Source organism: Lactuca saligna, chromosome 5 (genome assembly GCF_052625555.1).
Source record: "Lactuca saligna cultivar CGN05327 chromosome 5, ASM5262555v1, whole genome shotgun sequence".
NCBI lineage: Eukaryota > Viridiplantae > Streptophyta > Magnoliopsida > Asterales > Asteraceae > Lactuca > Lactuca saligna.
The window spans coordinates 49,976,097-49,996,614 of NC_136421.1; positions in this window are offsets into that span (position 1 = coordinate 49,976,097).

The window sequence follows — 20,518 nt, forward strand, 5'->3', positions numbered from 1 at the left end:
CCTTACATGCCTTAGATAAGTTTTGGGACTTGTTTGACACAAAAATTTGGGTGTTTACGGCCCAAGCTTAGACTTGGCCGTAAACTCCTCTTTTTGTCCTCAAATGGTGTTGTTTAATGAATTTAAATATTTCCTAGTGTCAAGACTAAATTACCAAACACCCTAGATGAGTTTTTGGGGCTTTTAACAAGGGTTTTTGGGGTGTTTACGGCCTAAGCATAAGCTTGGGACGTAAACTTCTTTTTAAGCTTCAAATACTTGTGTTTTAATGACCAAACTCTCCTAGGAATATGTCTTAATTTGTCCATAAGCTTAAAGGAAGGAAAAATGAGGCTTTTGGTAGGTTTTTAGGTGTTTATGGCCTAAGGGGCTTCTTAGGCCGTAAAATCCTTTTTGGTCCTTATTTTCTATCATTTTTGGCCTCTAACTACAATGAAGTATGTTTAGAATAAGATAGGGAATGAGTCCTTACGTTTGGATGCTGGAATTTGCGGATTTGGGGTCAATTTCTAGTCTAGAGAGAGAAACTAGTGAGAGAGAGTGAAGGTGTGGTAAAAGAGTTCAATTGTAGTGTACATTTGTTTATATATGTCTCGGGTATTGCACCCGATACACGGCTACCCGATGCTAAAGTTTAACGGGGTTAAAACTTTTTACCCGAGTGAAGTGGTTGAAAAGTAATATAACTCTATTTAGTTAAACGGGGTTAACATTTACAAGTTATAAATACTTATGATAATATCGGAACATATAAATAACTAGATATTTGTTTATTGATGACTCCAAACATTACCGAAAATAACACATGGTGACACATTCCGTTAGTGAAAATAGGGTTTGTAACGGCAACATATTTGGGGTTGTCACAATATCAAGCAGGTATCATTCGTACACCCTCTAGCCTACTCGAAGCTCAATGACTTCGGCTCAAGTTTCAGCTAATGCTTGTAGCAGGGTCTCATGGTTTCTATCAGATATCTCAAGTGTGTTTTCAAGGCGATTGGTGTGGATGGTATGCATTCTTGCATTGGCATTAACCTCTTCGATAAGATGGAGAGCCGTCTTGCACTGAATTTCGTTTCGGGTAATTCTACGGACTAGGATTGGTAGAACTTTGCCTGCTGAGCCCCCTTGGCTTAGGCTGCAGAAGCTTCGGTCTCCATTAAACGAAATATGTTGATTTTGATCTTTGCTCCATGTTTCCAGGCATTCTACCCAAGGAGGCGTTGGCCCATGAAAAGCCTGATGAGGGTTTGGATTTGGAATGGGAGCTACCAGGGGTAGGTTCTCAACTTCGGGTTCAGAGTTATCATCATCCGAAAGGTCTTCAGCATGGTGATCATTTAAAGGGATTGGATGATCATTCTCGGGTTTTTCTCCAAACTATCCAACATTTCCTATGTTCGGAAGGTACGGGTAGCCGTGGGGATGGAGTCCAGTGTCACACCCCGAAAATCAAAGGCGGAAACATTTCCAGGGTGGACTACCACGTTGTGTATCAAATCCAATGTACATAGTAATCACAGTAAACAACCATTACATTACATATATATGAAAGTTTACATTTGTTTCAAAAGTAAAGTTATACAAGATATACATATGCATCATATTAACAAAAGTTGAGACGAGTCTTCCACGCACTCCGTCTTCACCAAAAGGAGATCACCAGGTACCTGTCTAACTTGGACCTGAGAATATAAGCGGTTTGAAAATCAGCATAAAGCTGGTGAGTTCGTAAGCGGTTTTGTTTTATGAAAATGTATCGATTTCCTTTAGTTTCCGAAAAGATTTGTTATCCAAGAAAATCCCATATTTTCTTATGTGAAGTTGTTTTAGTTATCATTTGTTACCAATTTGATTATGTGTTGTATTTTACCCCAGGAAAATCCCATATTTTCCTAATTGTAAGATCAGTTGTATATCACAAAGTATAGTTTAACACACCAAACTATATAATGAAAATCTTGGGATCACTATCCCGAAAGAGATATAAGATAGTTTGACACATTTGAAAGTACAGATTTAAGATCATTGGACTATCATCCTGGACTAAACACGAGATAAGTTGATGTATATATGGAAATATAGATTGAAACCATGGGATCACTATCCCAAATAAGATACAGATTTGGAAAACCATGGGATCACTATCCCGTATAAGATATAGATACAAAACCATGGGATCACTATCCCATATAAGATATAGATACAAAACCATGGGATCACTATCCCGTATAAGATATAGATACAAAAACATGGGATCATTATCCCGTATAAGATATAGTTAAAGACCATGGGGAAAGACATCCCGTACAAGTTACAGGTATAAAACCATGGGATCACTATCCCGAACTAGATACAAAATAGTTTGATAATACCACGGGATCACTATCCCGAAAGAGATATAGAAACAAAACGATGGGATCAGTATCCCGAAAGAGATATAGATTTAAAAACCCAAACTGTGAATAAACTAATATTAATACATGTTGTGAGTAGGGTAACCATGCTAATACGACAACGTGACCTCCTTGACGTTTGTCAGACGTCGAAACGATATCCAAAAATTTGTCACCCCAGGCGTGCCCGCCTAACTGTAGCGAGCAGTTAAGGTGTGGGATTGTCAGTCCCGAATAGATCTATTCACAAATTTCGCGCTCTCCCTCCAGGAGACTCTGGTTACACTTCCGGGGAGGATTTATTGATCATCCATAAAGGGTAGTGACTATCTTACAAACTAGTACTAAGCTATTCACAGGTTTCTCATACGATATCGATATACAGAAGATTATGAAACATAGTACAGTAAATATAGATACATACATGAAATTGTCTGACAATACATTCAAATGATACGGAGATAAACTGAATCAGACATAGTTTATCTAATAACTTCATATAGATATCAACATATGATAGAAAGAACAGTAAAGACCCCCAAATTATTCCCATAATAATTTGATTAGTTTGATTGTTTCCTTAACTAAAATTCTTTTAGTTGTAATTGATAAGTCATTCCTTATGCTCAGCATAATACATAAGGAGTAAAAGAGTTTATAAGGTTGTCAGATATAATTTGAAACATATCAATGTTATGGTTTGAAAACAGTTATAGTTTGCTTGTATTCCCCCCCTGAAAACATTGAAAACAATGAAAAAGCCGTAGGGGTATGAACTCACCGGACGAGATATGAGACGGTTTGGATGCTAAGAGTTGATATGAGACTTGTAAACACACGAGGTTCCTAATTATGATGTAAAGATACAAATTTGTATCTAATTAGGACTTAGATTGATTGTTGGATAGGGACAATTGCTTCAAGTCGCGATAACACTCCGATACAGGTGTTTGGAGGGACCCGGGTGGCGTTTAAGGACGGGAATTGAAGCGAGGGACTTGGGACTTGAGTTTAATCCCCATGAATAAACATATACAAGATTTTTTGGTCTAAAACACCCATTCCCCATGAGTTTACGGCCGTAAACTCATGGTAGGGTGGTTTATGGTGCAAATTTGGGTCATAAATGGATATGGACACTTGGAAATGCTTAGATAAATTTTTCTTAAGGCTTGGATTGAATTAAAAACATCATTTACAATACATAAGGGAGTTTACGGTGTAGGCATGGTGTCTTTGGCCGTAAACTCTCAAATCTCCAAGATTTAGTGTTTTTAAGGTGTTAAAATCAATCACATGTGATTCTAAAAATTCCCACAAGCCTAGAAATGAGTTTAGGGCACCATTTGACACCCTTTTAAGAGTTTACGACCATGAGACATGTTCTATGGCCGTAAACTCTCAAATGTGGGGTTTTGATGTTTGTAAAGCCTTAAAACTATTTTTGGTTGGTCCTTTGATTTATTCCAAGGCTTTTGGTGGTGTTGGATGGCTTTCAAACACCCTAGAATTGGATTTGCACCATGTTTCATGGAGTTTACAGCCCAAGCACAAGCCTTGGCCGTAAACTCATGTAAGTCCCCCAGAAATCATGTTTCAAGTGTCCAAATGCAATGATCTATGTTCTATAATTCATATCTAAGCCATACTAGTGATTTGGAAGGGTTTAAGGTCAAGAAAACCCCTTAAATATGAGTTTACGGCCCAAGCTTGTGCCTTGGCCGTAAACTCCTTCAAAGTCTTCAAAATTCATGTTCTAAATGTTCTAAGCCCATATCTTGAAGTCCCTTAGCCATATCTAAAGTCCAAATGAGTTTAGGAAGGAGTTTAAGGGCTTAAAACCCTTCAAATTGGTGTTTACAGCCTAGGCATCCTCCTGGGCTGTAAACTCATATATGTTGTCCCATTTCATGATTAAATGTCGAATTTGGAAGCCAATTATGCTATAGAGTAAGGCTAGGAAGGTACCTTAGGGATTTGAGGCCTTAAATTTAAGTTTTGGACCCTTAAACTTGGATTTAGGAGAGAGGTTAGAGAGAGAGTAGAGAGAGAAGGAAAAAGCTTCAAATGGATGCTAAAACACGTTTATATAGGTCTTAAAACTTGTACGTGGAGGAATTCTACCCGATACCGACGTCAAACGCGGCTTTTGGTCGTACCCGATTAAGTTTCCGTCACCCGGCGGGGACATTTCTAAAACTTATGAAAATAATGATTTTGGGTTAATAACATAAGTTCCTGAGTGATTTAGACACTCATTAAAATAAAATAATCATATAAGTTTGAATAATTAACTCCAAAAAGAAAACGGAACGAATTTGATAACGGCGACCTTTCGGGTAGAACGGGTTTTGGCGACGAACAATTTCGGGTTGTTACATTATCCCCCCGTTAGAGGGAATTTCGTCCCGAAATTCAAAGAATAAGATATAGATCATGAGTTTGAAATGAGACACGAATGAATTTGTTACTTCGGATCTTCACTTTCTCAAGTGGAATCGGGTCTCTACTGGACGTTCTAGTGAATTCTCACTATCGGAACGTGTCCTTGTTTCGTACCTTGACTCTCTCTCAATCTATGTTATCAATCGGTTTTCTCATGGAAGTTCCAACCCTTGATGACTTCGGTTTCCTCAAGGAATCACTAGGGTTTCGTTGAGTAGAAGCTTCTAAGGATTCGAGACATGATGTACTGGACAGATGTTGACAAGCTCTACGAGCATCTGAACCCTGAAGATTGTAGAATCAATCTCTACGAAGATCTCGAAGAGTATGGCGTGGAACTAAACTTGACGTTCGAATGAAATTCCCGGAAACTCTTCGGGACAGACATTTAGTAGAAGGAGCTACTAACTTCTCGTTTCTCAATGATCATGGAAACGAGGGATGTGGTAATTCGTATCAGGAAAACTCTTGATTTTTAAAGCATGACACAATACGAAAGTTTGATGCCGAAGATCATGAGAGTTAGGTCGAGAAAAAAGATATAGACAGGCGACCCTCTCGAAACCAAGATAACAACACGAATGAGACTCAGTCATTCCATGTTAAACGCAGCATCAAAGTATTTTCGTGAAAGATTTCTCATTTAACCAAATGGAACAGAATAGTCCTCTGGACCGAGGATTCAATCTATAGGTACGAAGTTAGTGTTCTCAATCTCATTGGTTAGTCGTCTCGATGATGCACATTTCGATCACATACGAGGAATTGAGCTTAGAAAACGTTCGAATAGATAGATAACATGTTTCCCCTCTAAATACTGGAATCGAAAAGAGTTGCAGGTATAAGAGTTATCAAAGAGAAGTATACCTGTGGCGACAGAGGGATCAGTGGTGGTAGCTGCTTTGGGACAGTTCCTGTTGAAGTGCCCTGTTTCACCACAATTGTAGCAGGCCGGACTGATTCCTGGCCCCGATGATTGGTTCGTTGGTTTGACTGGTTTTCTACAGGTTCGAGACAGATGGCCCTTCTTGCCACAGTTGTCGCAGATCCTTTTGCGACATGGACCAGGGATGCGGTGATGGTAGTTGCACTTACCACACCAAGGAAGGGTACCAGTGTATCCACTGGTAGGAGTTTCGGCTGTAGAACCAACAGCTGAGACAGCAACAGGGGTAGTAGCATCATGGACTGCTACCGTTTGCTGTTTCTTCGAAGACCCTTTCGTACTCGGGGCCTTTCGCTTGTTCCAAGATTTCTTTTTACTTTCACCTCCACTTGTGTCCGACTCGGGAGTGGTAGTTTCCTCATCAGAGTTGTCTTCGTGATCGATCAAGATTTTCGCAAGACATTTAGCGCTGTCGTAGGTGTCTGGCTTAGCAGCCAAGACATTCCCTTTGGTTGGCTGGGTCAATCCCCAGATGAATCTTTCTATCTTTTTACTCTCCGGGGTAACCATTCCCGGACAGAGTAAAGCCAGGTCATCGAATCTTGAAGTATAAGCAGCTATGTTGGAACCCTTCATCTTAAGGTTCTAGAGTTCGTGTTCTAGTTTCTGAATTTCGCCCCGAGGGCAGTACTCTGCAAGAAAATGCTCCTTCATAGCTTCCCAACCCATGGCATTTGCTACAGGTAGAGTTAAGGATTTGACTCGGCCGTTCCACCAAGTCAGGGCTTTATCAAGGAAAGTGCAGGCGGCAAACTTGACTTTGTCAGACTCCGAACAGGCACATATTTCGAAGATTGACTTGATTTTCTCGAACCGTCAATTCAGGGAAATGACACCTCCAGTGCCACCAAAGGTTGTGGGTTTCGCGTTCATGAAGTCTTTGTAGGAACCCCCTCTTCGGTGTTCCTGGCTGTCTTCTGGATTTTATGGCTGGGGACCACCTTCGGAGCCACCGGGATTCATTTGTGACATAGCTGCCACCATTGCAGCAGTCATAACTGCTTGAAGTGATGCGAGATCAAATTGAGGAGAAGGTGGTGGTGGAGGAGGATTGTCGTTGTTCTTCGAGTTGGGTCTCTTTCTTGGAGGCATCTTGATCTAAAAAGATCAGGAAAGAGAGGATTATAAGTCCTCTGAATTGAATCAAGAGATATGGAACATGGGATATCTCATCAGGACAGATATAGCATCATACTAAGCGATAAAGCAGGAAAGAGTGATCAAGACAGAACATTTTATCGCTAGCGGAATGATCAAGTAACATCGCGTGTACGAGGATTTTCTATGAAGGATTGGCTCGAGAAATACTCCCATAGTATTTCATGGTTCGCTGCAGCGACGATTTGCTGTTTGAGATATTAGGTAAGTTTTAGGCATGCTGCGTACCACAGTCACTCCCGAGCACATGTTGGTCGTGTCTCGAATGAATATAGTTGGCCAGGCTATATTGATCCTAGACACGACTACATAACTGCCCAGGTTTAACCGCAGTGTACAACACCCATTTACTTATGTTTTGTTCTACTTGTAGTTACGGATTTCGACGGTTCGGTATACTTGTATACTTTTGAAAATACATATAGTTTTGAAGATAGTTTTATTTCAGAGCACTGAGGCCCTTTAGTGTTTATAGTTCTATACCATGTAAGGTTTGGTATACTCCATTCACTATAAGCAAGGGCTCTGATACGAATCTGTCACACCCCGAAAATCAAAGGCGGAACATTTCCGGGGTGGACTACCACGTTTTGTATCAAATCCAATGTACATAGTAATCACAGTAAACAACCATTACATTACATATATATGAAAGTTTACATTTGTTTCAAAAGTAAAGTTATACAAGATATACATATGCATCATATTAACAAAAGTTGAGACGAGTCTTCCACGCACTCCGTCTTCACCAAAAGGAGATCACCGGGTACCTGTCTAACTTGGACCTGAGAATACAAGCGGTTTGAAAATCAGCATAAAGCTGGTGAGTTCATAAGCGGTTTTGTTTTATGAAAATGTATCGATTTCCTTTAGTTTCCGAAAAGATTTGTTATCCAAGAAAATCCCATATTTTCTTATGTGAAGTGGGTTTAGTTATCATTTGTTACCAATTCGATTATGTGTTGTATTTTACCCCAGGAAAATCCCATATTTTCCTAATTGTAAGATCAGTTGTATATCACAAAGTATAGTTTAACACACCAAACTATATAATGAAAATCTTGGGATCACTATCCCGAAAGAGATATAAGATAGTTTGACACATTTGAAAGTACAGATTTAAGATCATGGGACTATCATCCCGGACTAAACACGAGATAAGTTGATATATATATGGAAATATAGATTGAAACCATGGGATCACTATCCCGAATAAGATACAGATTTGGAAAACCATGGGATCACTATCCCGTATAAGATATAGATACAAAACCATGGGATCACTATCCTGTATAAGATATAGATACAAAACCATGGGATCACTATCCCGTATAAGATATAGATACAAAACCATGGGATCATTATCCCGTATAAGATATAGTTAAAGACCATGGGTAAAGACATCCCGTACAAGTTACAGGTATTAAACCATGGGATCACTATCCCGAACTAGATACAAAATAGTTTGATAATACCACGGGATCACTATCCCGAAAGAGATATAGAAACAAAACGATGGGATCACTATCCCGAAAGAGATATAGATTTAAAAACCCAAACTGTGAATAAACTAATATTAATACATGTTGTGAGTAGGGTAACCATGCTAATACGACAATGTGACCTCCTTGACGTTTGTCAGACGTCGAAACGATATCCAAAAAATTGTCACCCCAGGCGTGCCCGCCTAACTGTAGCTAGCAGTTAAGGTGTGGGATTGTCAGTCCCGAATAGATCTATTCACAAATTTCGCGCTCTCCCTCCAGGAGACTCTGGTTACACTTCCGGGGAGGATTTATTGATCATCCATAAAGGGTAGTGACTATCTCACAAACTAGTACTAAGCTATTCACAGGTTTCTCATACGATATCGATATACAGAAGATTATGAAACATAGTACAGTAAATATAGATACATACATGAAATTATCTGACAATACATTCATATGATACGGAGATAAACTGAATCAGACATAGTTTATCTAATAACTTCATATAGATATCAACATATGATAGAAAGAACAGTAAAGACCCCCAAATTATTCCCATAATAATTTGATTAGTTTGATTGTTTCCTTAACTAAAATTCTTTTAGTTGTAATTGATAAGTCATTCCTTATGCTCAACATAATACATAAGGAGTAAAAGAGTTTATAAGGTTGTTAGATATAATTTGAAACATATCAATGTTATGGTTTGAAAACAGTTATAGTTTGCTTGTATTCCCCCCGTGAAAACATTGAAAACAATGAAAAAGCCGTAGGGGTATGAACTCACCGGACGAGATATGAGACGGTTTGGATGCTAAGAGTTGATCTGAGACTTTTAAACACACGAGGTTCCTAATTATGATGTAAATATACACATTTGTATCTAATTAGGACTTAGATTGATTGTTGGATAGGGACAATTGCTTCAAGTCGCGATAACACTCCGATACAAGTGTTTGGAGGGACCCGGGTGGCGTGTAAGGACAGGAATTGAAGCGAGGGACTTGGGAATTGAGTTTACTCCCCATGAATAAACTTATACAAGAGTTTTTGGTCTAAAACACCCATTCCCCATGAGTTTTCGGCCGTAAACTCATAGTAGGGTGGTTTATGGTGCAAATTTTGGTCATAAATGGATATGGACACTTGGAAATGCTTGGATAAATTTTTGTTAAGGCTTGGATTGAATTAAAAACATCATTTACAATACATAAGGGAGTTTATGGCATAGGCATGGTGTCTTTGGCCGTAAACTCTCAAATCTCCAAGATTTAGTGTTTTTAAGGTGTTAAAATCAATCACATGTGATTCTAAAAATTCCCACAAGCCTAGAAATGAGTTTAGGGCACCATTTGACACCCTTTTATGAGTTTACGGCCTTGAGACATGTTCTATGGCCGTAAACTCTCAAATGTGGGGTTTTTATGTTTGTAAAGCCTTAAAACTATTTTTGGTTGGTCCTTTGATTTATTCCAAGGCTTTTGGTGGTGTTGGATGGCTTTCAAACACCCTAGAATTGGATTTGCACCATGTTTCATGGAGTTTACGGCCCAAGCACAAGCCTTGGCCGTAAACTCATGTAATTCCCCCAAAAATCATGTTTCAAGTGTCCAAATGCAATGATCTATGTTCTATAATTCATATTTAAGCCATACTAGTGATTTGGAAGGGTTTAAGGTCAAGAAAACCCCTTAAATATGAGTTTACGGCCCAAGCTTGTGCCTTGGCCGTAAACTCCTTCAAATTCTTCAAAATTCATGTTTTAAATGTTCTAAGCCCATATCTTGAAGTCCCTTAGCCATATCTAAAGTCCAAATGAGTTTAGGAAGGAGTTTAAGGGCTTAAAACCCTTCAAATTGGTGTTTACAGCCTAGGCATCCTCCTGGGCTGTAAACTCATATATGTTGTCCCATTTCATGATTAAATGTCGAATTTGGAAGCCAATTATGCAATAGATTAAGGCTAGGAAGGTACCTTAGGGATTTGAGGCTTTAAATTTGAGTTTTGGACCCTTAAACTTGGATTTAGGAGAGAGGTTAGAGAGAGAGTAGAGAGAGAAGGAAAAAGCTTCAAATGGATGCTAAAACACGTTTATATAGGTCTTAAAACTTGTACGCGGAGGAATTTTACCCGATACCGACGTCAAACGCGGCTTTTGGTCGTACCCGATTAAGTTTCCGTCACCCGGTGAGGACATTTCTAAAACTTATGAAAATAATGATTTTGGGTTAATAACATAAGTTCCTGAGTGATTTAGACACTCATTAAAATAAAATAATCATATAAGTTTGAATAATTAACTCCAAAAATAAAACAGAACGAATTTGATAACGGCGACCTTTCGGGTAGAACGGGTTTTGGCGACGAACAATTTCGGGTTGTTACATCCAGCCATGTTATCTACGCGAGAACTGGGTAAGGAAATAATTATTAGACGAACTAACTAAGATAATTATTAGATAATCTTCATTAGTTACATCACTATTTGTAAAGTGCATACCACTTATATGTAATCAAAATAGGATAGGCCTTCGAATTAGTGACCTTAACTCCAAATTCACAAGGAATAGGGGTAAAGCAAAAATTCACAGATTCTTAGTCTATGGCATCTTAGTTACATATAACTTTGGTGTATCCACTTAGCAACTATCGACTTAGTAATGAAGATCCTTTTTAGTTCTCAAGGAAGTAATTATAGTAACACACAATATTCCTATAGTATTTTAGACTCATGTTCTATCCTAATGATCTCAATGTGGTAGTGTTAGTATGTGTTTAGACTTGTTGCCACATTACAACCATTCTTGGGCATGTGCTAATCACTTCGGACCAGCATAGTTGATTAGGCTATGCCACTCCCAAGACTGAACATACATCCCCGAGCTTACTTGTGATTTTCAACAATCATAATACTTTTGTTCTTGTCATTGTGACATGGATTTTATTATGAATGCAAGTATGTATACTTAGTAAAATATTTTCTTATTTAAAAGTATAAACTCTTGGTCAGAGTATTTTTAATTCTATTATATTTATTTTTAGTATATCTTTTATGGGTTGATATAATCAATTCACTATAAACATTGTTCTGATACCAATCTGTCACACCCCAAAACCAAGAACGGCGAAAACATTCTGGGATGCAGGACGCCATGTACTGTATCACAAAAACGTAAAGTAGTAAATACGCAACAACATCATCCATTGCATTAATAGGATAATCTTAATTACAAATGTATTCTTTCATAGTAATAAACAACATAATGAATAATCAAAATAAAAGACGAGTCTTGACTGCTCCATCTTCACAAAACTAGGTCATCGTACCTGTTTATTTGTGACCTGAGAATACAAGTTATTTTGAAAGCGAGTATCAACAATAAAGCTGGTGAATTCATAAGTATTTATGTGTCTTTGATTTGTACATCTGTAAAGAAAAGACATGTAAATGATTGAAGAAAATTTTGTATCACTGAAAATGTTTTTAAGTAATTGTAAACATTTGAAAACCCTAGAAAATACCGTACTTCTTACTAGTATAAAAAGTAGTCTTCTACCAACACTCAACTGTTTTTAAAGTATCCATCACTGTAAATGTGACGGTTTTTCCATTGTATAACTATTATTATTATAAAACTATCGTCTACCTCATTGTATAACTATTATTATTATAAAACTTCGCCGTTCATGTGAATGTGTCACAAAGTAAAGGTAATAACGAAAATAGTCTATCTATATCAAATATATTCTACCTCATCTTTCATGTGAATGTGTCACAAAGTAAAGTTAAGAAGGAAAATAATATAATAACTAAAATTGTATCCTTTTGCACTAGGATATTAACGGCGTGGTAACTTGCCGAACAACGTAACTGTAGCCACCCATCGATGAGTGTTATCCCTTCTGTAGCTAATAGCCTTGGTTGTGGAATGGTAAGTCTTGAAATGTATGTAATAGACTCTATGTAATAGTATCTATGTAAACGTATCTATGTAATCGGATCTATGTAAACATATTTATGTAATCGTACCTCTTGTAATTATGTCTTGTAATTGTATGTAATCGTATCTCTTCATATAGTATGTAATGTATTAGTATAGACTCAAGAATGAACTGACTCCTATGTGATTCTTTGTATTTGGAATAGTAAGTAGTATCTCCTGACTATACCTATTATAGTTACTAGTAATGTACATGTATAATCGAAGGTATACCTTTGATACCTAAAGGTATTGAACTAACTCATGGAACTTTAATGTCAATATATGTATACATAATATATAACTAATATTTAGACGACATTCGGACGAATGACCAATACCCTAAGGCCACATCCTAACGAGGAAAAGGAAATAAAGTGAGTTAGTCGTCCTAAGTCCTTTAAACATTACTTATATAAATATACATATATGGGCATGCATTTGACAATATGAAAGCATAAAAGAAGTTTTGTAAAGCCTTTGAAAAGTTTAATAACGAAGAAATGATGACTTTATGTCAGTTTATAAAACGATTTGAAACTAGTTTGTTTGATAAGACAGTTTTAAGTATAAGAAAACCTTTGATTGAAACACAATTGTAATAGAGTTTGAAAAGAAACATACATCATGTAAGACAGTTCGATAAAGAGTTTAACATGTAAAAACGGTTAAGAAAGTCATTTGAAGTAATACGTTTGGTAAAACAGTTAAACGTATAGTAAATCCATTTTATGTTAGTTATTAATCACATGTGATTGACATAATAATTAGCATGGTTCAACTTGTATCGCCCCCATAAAAGCATTTATAAACATTTAAAAACATGTAAAGGGTTAATTAAGGGGTATGACTTCACCTGTAGTGAGTAACTCGAAGGAAAGATCGATATAGGATTGTTGGGTGTCAATTGGAGTCTTAAGCACATACAAATCCTATTTAACATATAATTACACATATATGAATACATTTAATATATATAACCACAAATGGTGATAGGTACATGCCTTTGACATAAAAACACTTTGAACTAAGTGTTACCAACACATATGGTTGCACATAAGGGGTGTATGGTCCTATATTGAAGTGTAAGGCCACAAAACTAAAGGTTTAGTGTGTGTGCGGCCAGAGTGTGCAGCCAGGGTGTGTGTGTGGCCACACACTCCCTATGAAGTGTGCTAAAAGGTATTTCTTAGCCTTAGGAATGTTTTAGGGAAGGTGTTTTGACAATTGCTTAGTTGGAATGGATGTTTGTTGTTATTTTGGACCCTTAAAAGTGTGTGTGCGGTTACACTTGGTGTGTGCAGCCGTACACATGGTGTGTGCGGCCGTACACACTTGAAGATCATGTGAAAATGGTGTTTTCATGCATAACTTCAAGGATCCTTGGATTATATCAAGCTATTTCAAGTGTATACCCGATTTAGGGGCTTAAAAGTGGAACTGGTTGTAGCAGGGAGGCATAGAGTGAAGGATAATGTAAATTTCTAGCTCTTCATCAAAGTTAACATTTAACTTTAGTAGGCGATAAACATATCTCTGCATCTTTTGCAGATAAGTAGTAAGGGAGTATCCATTGCCCATTTTGGCAGTGATCATCGAAGTGATGATCTCGTAACTTTCTTGCCTAGCACTTTGTTGGTACCAGTCCAGTAGATCTTGATGCATATCATAGGGATACATATACTCATAGGACTTTTGGAGTTCTACAGTCATAGTCGCCGGGATGATGCAATGGACTTTGGTAGCATCACACTCATGGGCCTCAAAGGTAGCGATCTCTTCAGCAGAGGCAGTGTTGATGTTGGTTTCCTTTAGCTTCTCATCGAGGATATAATCTTCGTCTTCGTAACTAGTGACCATTTGGATGTTGCGGATCCAATCATTGAAATTGGACCCATCAAAGATCACTCTCCTACACAAGTTCATGAGTGAGAACATGCCAGAGGAATTTGAGCCGGAAGCGTTGTTGTTGACATTAGACATCTGAAATAGAAAAGAAACAAGTTTGATTAGAAATGAATCTCCAATTAAACACACAAATGAGAAATTAGGGCTAGGATCCAACAACATTATTTAAAAAATAGAAGAGGGATGTCGTAATCCAACCTGCAAATAATTTGAAGGTAAGTGAATGACAATTCACTAATTTTCCACCATGAAAAACAAAACAAATATTAAGTTTTAAATGTATCAAAAACTCCTAGATCTTTTGAGATTCATTGAAATTTTCAATGGCATGTTTAAATCTCGATACGCCCCTCGTTTATGACTGTGATGTCGAGGATCACAAAACAGGGTGTGAATAACCATGAAAATATACATGGTGCCCCCAATATTACAGTTACCTAATCGATGTGCCGGTTAGCCACACACGCTCCATTGATCTATGAAAAACATCGAGTAAGCCTTTGCGACCTTTGCTTAGGGCCCAATTAGGGTGCCAGTTAACCACACACGCTCCACTAACGTCTTAGCAAGGGTAGAAAGTGTAATTTCATGGAATTGCAACGAATTGAATTTTGCCTAAAGTAACTAAGATTGGGAATTTTTTAAAAAGATTTAGTTACTTTATAATTAATTATAGTTTTAATGAGGAAAGATTTTACCCTATCCTATCCGTTCGGCTAACGACCCTCCACTAATCAAGGAATCAGTGGGAGAGAGTAGACACCCACTAAACAGTCATTTTATAGGCCATAACCTTATACCCCCTTATAGATCGGCTTCGTGAATGAGGCCTACTAGCGGTAAGACTAGCATTTAAGTTATACATATATCATAACTATTCTTATAATATCATAATAGTATAGGGTGAATTTTAAAATTGTAAAATTCTAGGGTTTGGAATTTAAAAAATTTCAAATTAAGCTTTTAATTAAAAATATTAAATTTCAAAACATGAGGGCAAGTTTTGAACTTTTCAAAACACATAGGATCAAATAGCATATAATTTAAATCAAACATTTAATTTAATGATTATCTAAATTTAACCTATTCTATTTTATTCACAAGACAATTCTTCAAAATATTCAAATAATCAAATTTTATCATATAAGGAGTTTATTATTCAATTAATTGGTAATTATCTTTTGTTTTGGTAAGGATAACCACATAATAATAACAGATGTAACAACCAAAGTTTCAAAGGCCAAGAAAGGAAAGAAAAGCCCTAATTTAAGGCTCGACTCGGCGAGTCCAAGGGGGACTCGGCGAGTCCGAGCGGGATCCGGGTCAAGGTGTATGTGGCCAACTCGGCGAGTCGGCCAAGTGGACTCGGCGAGTCTGGTCTGTGCGAGGAAAACCCTAAATCCGGGACTTTGGGCACTATTTAAGCTCCTTATCTTCTCCATTAGGGTTCCTTAGAGCCCCCCTTGTTCAAAACACGAAGCCTAAGCCTCCATTGTTGTGCATTCAAGCTTCCAAGCCATTTTTGGGTGATTTGAAGGAAGAAGAAGAAGGGGAATCAGCGAAGCTTCAAGGATTTGCTTCAGATCTGGAGTTTGTTGAACCTTTCTAAATTATTGAAGGTATTAAGTCATTTCCTTCTCATAGATCTAATTTTGGTTGTGAGTTTTGGGGCTTTTAAGCATTGATTAGCCACACTTATGGGTTAGAAGCCGGATCTGAAGTTGCTACTTCAGATCCAAGTGTGTTATGGTCTGGAGAAGCATAAAGTATCAGCCATTAAGTCGATTTTCAAGCCCCTTGGCCTTACACCCTAGTATTTGGCATGTTTTGCCTAGATCTCCTTCTTTACACGTAAAGTTTGCAACTTTACGTATGGAATAGGCTTGGGAAGAGTTGATCTACAGTTTGGAGTCCATGCATCACTCTAAAATCCTCTATATATAAGGAGAAATGACGGGACTCAGCGAGTCCTTTGAGTGGACTCGGCGAGTAGCATGAAGTTGTGGAGAAACTCGACGAGTAGGATGAACAACTCGTTGAGTCGTATGAAGATTGCCTTGTACTCGGCGAGTCTATTATTGGACTCGGCGAGTCAGGTCGCGAAACCCCAAACCCTTCAAGTTGAGAATCGAATCAGTGAGTCGGGTGGAGACTCAGTGAGTTGAACAGGTCTGGACTCAGAAATCGGTAGACTCGGCGAGTCATGGACTGAGTCGGCGAGTCGAGTCACGAATGGAAGGAATCTGAAGATTATGAACTCGGCGAGTCAGTAGGGTGACTCAGCGAGTAGGGTTGACCTTGACCAGGATTTTGACTTGGACCAGGGTGGACTTGGTTGTCTTTCGGTGGTCAATTAGACTCAGTGTTGCATTGATATTGGTAGTTCGGGGAGCAAGGGGAGCAGGAGTTCTGTGAGTTGTCGGGCAACAACTAGTGAGATCATCAGCAAGTTCAGCCAGTGCAGGTGAGTTTCCCTTTGTCTGAATGGGTCTAAGGCCACAATGCCGGCCCATGTACTTATGAGTAGAAGACCTGGGGGTTAGCCCTAGGCACAGTATGCTAGTATTATTTGCAGGACGAGGTCCAGCAATAGCGGGCGGGTGCCCAAGGAATTGTTTGTATGATAGTTTATACTTGTTGTCTGTGTGATACATGTATGTGCCTGGTAGGGAGGTGAGTCTGGGCGAGGTCCCGTATCTCACCAATAGCAGAGTGTGGATGGGGTTCCATATCTCATTAGTAGCAGAATAGGGGCGAGGCCCAAACTAGAACAGGAGTGAGAGTGGGCTAGGCCCGTACCTCACTACCATTAGGAGCATGGACGGGGTCCCATGACTCATCAGTAGCAGGACATGGGCGAGGCCCAGGATAAGCGAGCCCTTAGGACAGAACCAGTTGTATGTGTTAGTTATGTGTTCTGGAATGTTTATTTGTTATTATTTGTTGGCGGGCGAGGCCCTGTGACAGGCGAGGCCTAAGTAAAACAGATCTGTATCCGAGCGGGGCTCGAAGCCAGGCGGGGCCTGGAGCGGCGGGGCCGTTGTAGCAGGCGAGGCCCGAGGTAGGGGGCGAGGCCCAAGATAGTGGGCGTGGCCCAGTATCTGCAGTATGTGGTTATGCATGGTATGTGGTAGGGTGGGTAACTCAGTAAGCTTCTTGCTTACGGTTTTCAGTTTTGGTTTCAGGTACTTCCGGTAGCGGAGGGAAGAGCTCGGTGTGATCGCATGGCGCACACCATAGATTGGACAGCCTGGGAATGTTTACTCTGATAATGAACATGTGTTTTGAAAACTTATACTCATATTATGTTTTGGAATGATGGCTTTACTTTAAGTAATGATTTATTAAAAGAAATTTTTGGTCCTGAATTTTGGGTCGTTACAAGTTGGTATCAGAGCCTTGGTTTGAGGGATTCGGACATGCCCTCGGGGGTATCTGAACTCAAACTGAGGAATTGGTAAAGAAGTTTTCAAAATGAAAAGACAGTTTTGTAAAAAGGGAGTTTTGATAAAGAAAACAGTTTTAGAAAAGCAAAAAGAATTCAGAAAGATAAAAACTTTGAAAAGAGAAAAGAGGTGTGGTACATGCAGTTAACCAAGCTCAAGTAAGTGCCCCAAAATACCCATACAAATCTATGTTTTGATTATCAGTTAATAGAACATCATGCTAGATTAGGACTAAGGATCTAGGGAGGATGCCTTATGTGCTTGTCATATGTGCTTTTGATCTGCATGATAGTGCTGAATAGTCAGTAGTAGGATAGCCTGATTAGGTTATGCCTGAGTTTATGAGTTGTGTTGTATGCTAGGTCAGATTCTTGCTATGTGGATATGATTGCTTGAGTATGTTATGGTTAGATTTTTCCCTTTTCTGAATGCTACTTGCTTTGTGCATTGTGGGATTCTAAGTGATGGGAGTTAGCCATTAGGTGGATACGTCACGTCACATGTGATCAGGGTTGAATAATCTCAGAGTGTTGGATTTGCTCCTATTGCGCAGCTCTTGTTTGAGTCCAACGTTGTAGGAACGAGTCTTTTACTTGAAGGATTATCTGAGCCTCATAATTGGCATTGCAAGGAGGCCTTCAGCAGTTGAGGACTGGTTTGAGTGGAGTCAGAGGTTTCCCTAGGGTAAGCCTAGGATGAGGTAGTGCTGGGAGCAGTAGAAGTAGAGAAGGGACCTGGTGGAGTCAAAGCAGTTCCTGAGGAAAGCACGGATAGATGTGGAAGGTAGTATGGGCCCGTACTACTGAAAGCAGAGGATTCGTACTCGATTCGGGAAAGGCCGAGACAAGACCGGGAACCTGGTAGTGGGTATGTTTGGTCTCGCAGCAGAGAGGAGTATTCTGATAATGGTTATGTTACATGTTTCAGTATGGTGACATTGCAAGAGGGACCAGCAGGCGGATCAGGCGCTGGAGAGGGGTTGGGCTCGGGTTTAGGGGCCGAGCAGCTCGAGGAGCGGATGAGAGAGTTGATATCAGCGGAGGTTACACGCAGTATTCTAGGTCAGACTCCTGTGATCTTTGGGACGGTCAAGGAGGGTATATTGGAGATTTTGGATGAGAGGCTGGGAGCCTTCCATACTGAGATGATGGCTTTGTTGGGAGCACATACCTTGACATTTCGGGAGTTCAAGGCTTGCGGGGCACCAGATTATCATGGGGCTAGGGACCCCATCGCCAGCAGCAGATGGTTTGCTGATGTTGCCAACGCATTCCGTACGAGCCGGTGTCCTGAGGAGGACAAGGTCAGACTCGCTTCCTGTCTTCTGAAGGAGAGAGCGAGGGATTAGTGGGAGGAGATTGGTCATGCTTTGGGCGATGATGCTATGTTGGACGCGATGACTTGGAGTGATTTCTCAGCTAGGTTCAGAGCGGAGTTTTCGCCGATTATTGGACGCGATGACCAGCAGGCGGATCAGGCGCTAGAGAGGGGTTGGGCTCGGGTTTAGGGGCCGAGCAGCTCGAGGAGCGGATGAGAGAGTTGATATCAGCGGAGGTTACACGCAGTATTCTAGGTCAGACTCCTGTGATCTTTGGCACGGTCAAGGAGGGTATATTGGAGATTTTGGATGAGAGGCTGGGAGCCTTCCATACTGAGATGATGGCTTTGTTGGGAGCACATACCTTGACATTTCGGGAGTTCAAGGCTTGCGGGGCACCAGATTATCATGGGGCTAGGGACCCCATCGCTAGCAGCAGATGGTTTGCTGATGTTGCCAACGCATTCCGTACGAGCCGGTGTCCTGAGGAGGACAAGGTCAGACTCGCTTCCTGTCTTCTGAAGGAGAGAGCGAGGGATTGGTGGGAGGAGATTGGTCATGCTTTGGGTGATGATGCTATGTTGGACGCGATGACTTGGAGTGATTTTTCAGCTAGGTTCAGAGCGGAGTTTTCGCCGATTATTGAGGTGCAGCAGTTGGACCGGGAGTTTCAGGATTTGACGCAGACTACTGAGACTGTGGCGGAGGTCACCGCCAGGTTCAGGGAGAGAGCCCTTCATGTTCCGTAGTATGTCGCGGATGAGGAGATGAAGAAGGCACGATATCACGAGATGCTGAGGGATGACATCAGGGAGTTCGTGAGCAGGTCTGGTTGTAAGACGCTGGAGGATATGATTTCTTGGGCCAGGGAGAGGGATATTGATTTGGAGCAGATCCGGAAGAGGAAGTCGGATGAGGTTCAGGTAGCCTCAAGTTCGGGCAAAAGGCCCAAGGGATCGGAGTCAAGATCGAGGGATTATCAGGACCGCAGTCGATGCGGAAGGTGTGGCAGGACGCACGGGGGCGCATGCAGGAGTGGTAGTGGTGGTGAGTCGGGCTGTTTCAGGTGCGGTCAGACTGGTCATTTTAGCAGAGATTGTACTGCTACCATCACTTAGGGATCAGACTTGATATGTTTTCACTGCAATCAGCGGGGCCACAAGAAGGCCCAGTGCCCCAGTTTGCTTTCAGCAGGACGGGTGGTGGCACCTACCCCTGCAGCTTTGAGGATTACAGACAGCCGTCAGGGCCGTGTGGAGGCGCCTGTACTAGGAGGCAGGGCTTTTCAGATGGCTACTTTGGAGATGCGAGCGGCGCCGGACGTTGCAGGTATGCGACTTCTGTTTTCAGTTCTTTTATTTTGTGCATGATTATATTGTTATGGTTCTGCCACATTAGCGGGTGAGCATTTTATTTTCGAGCGGGTTC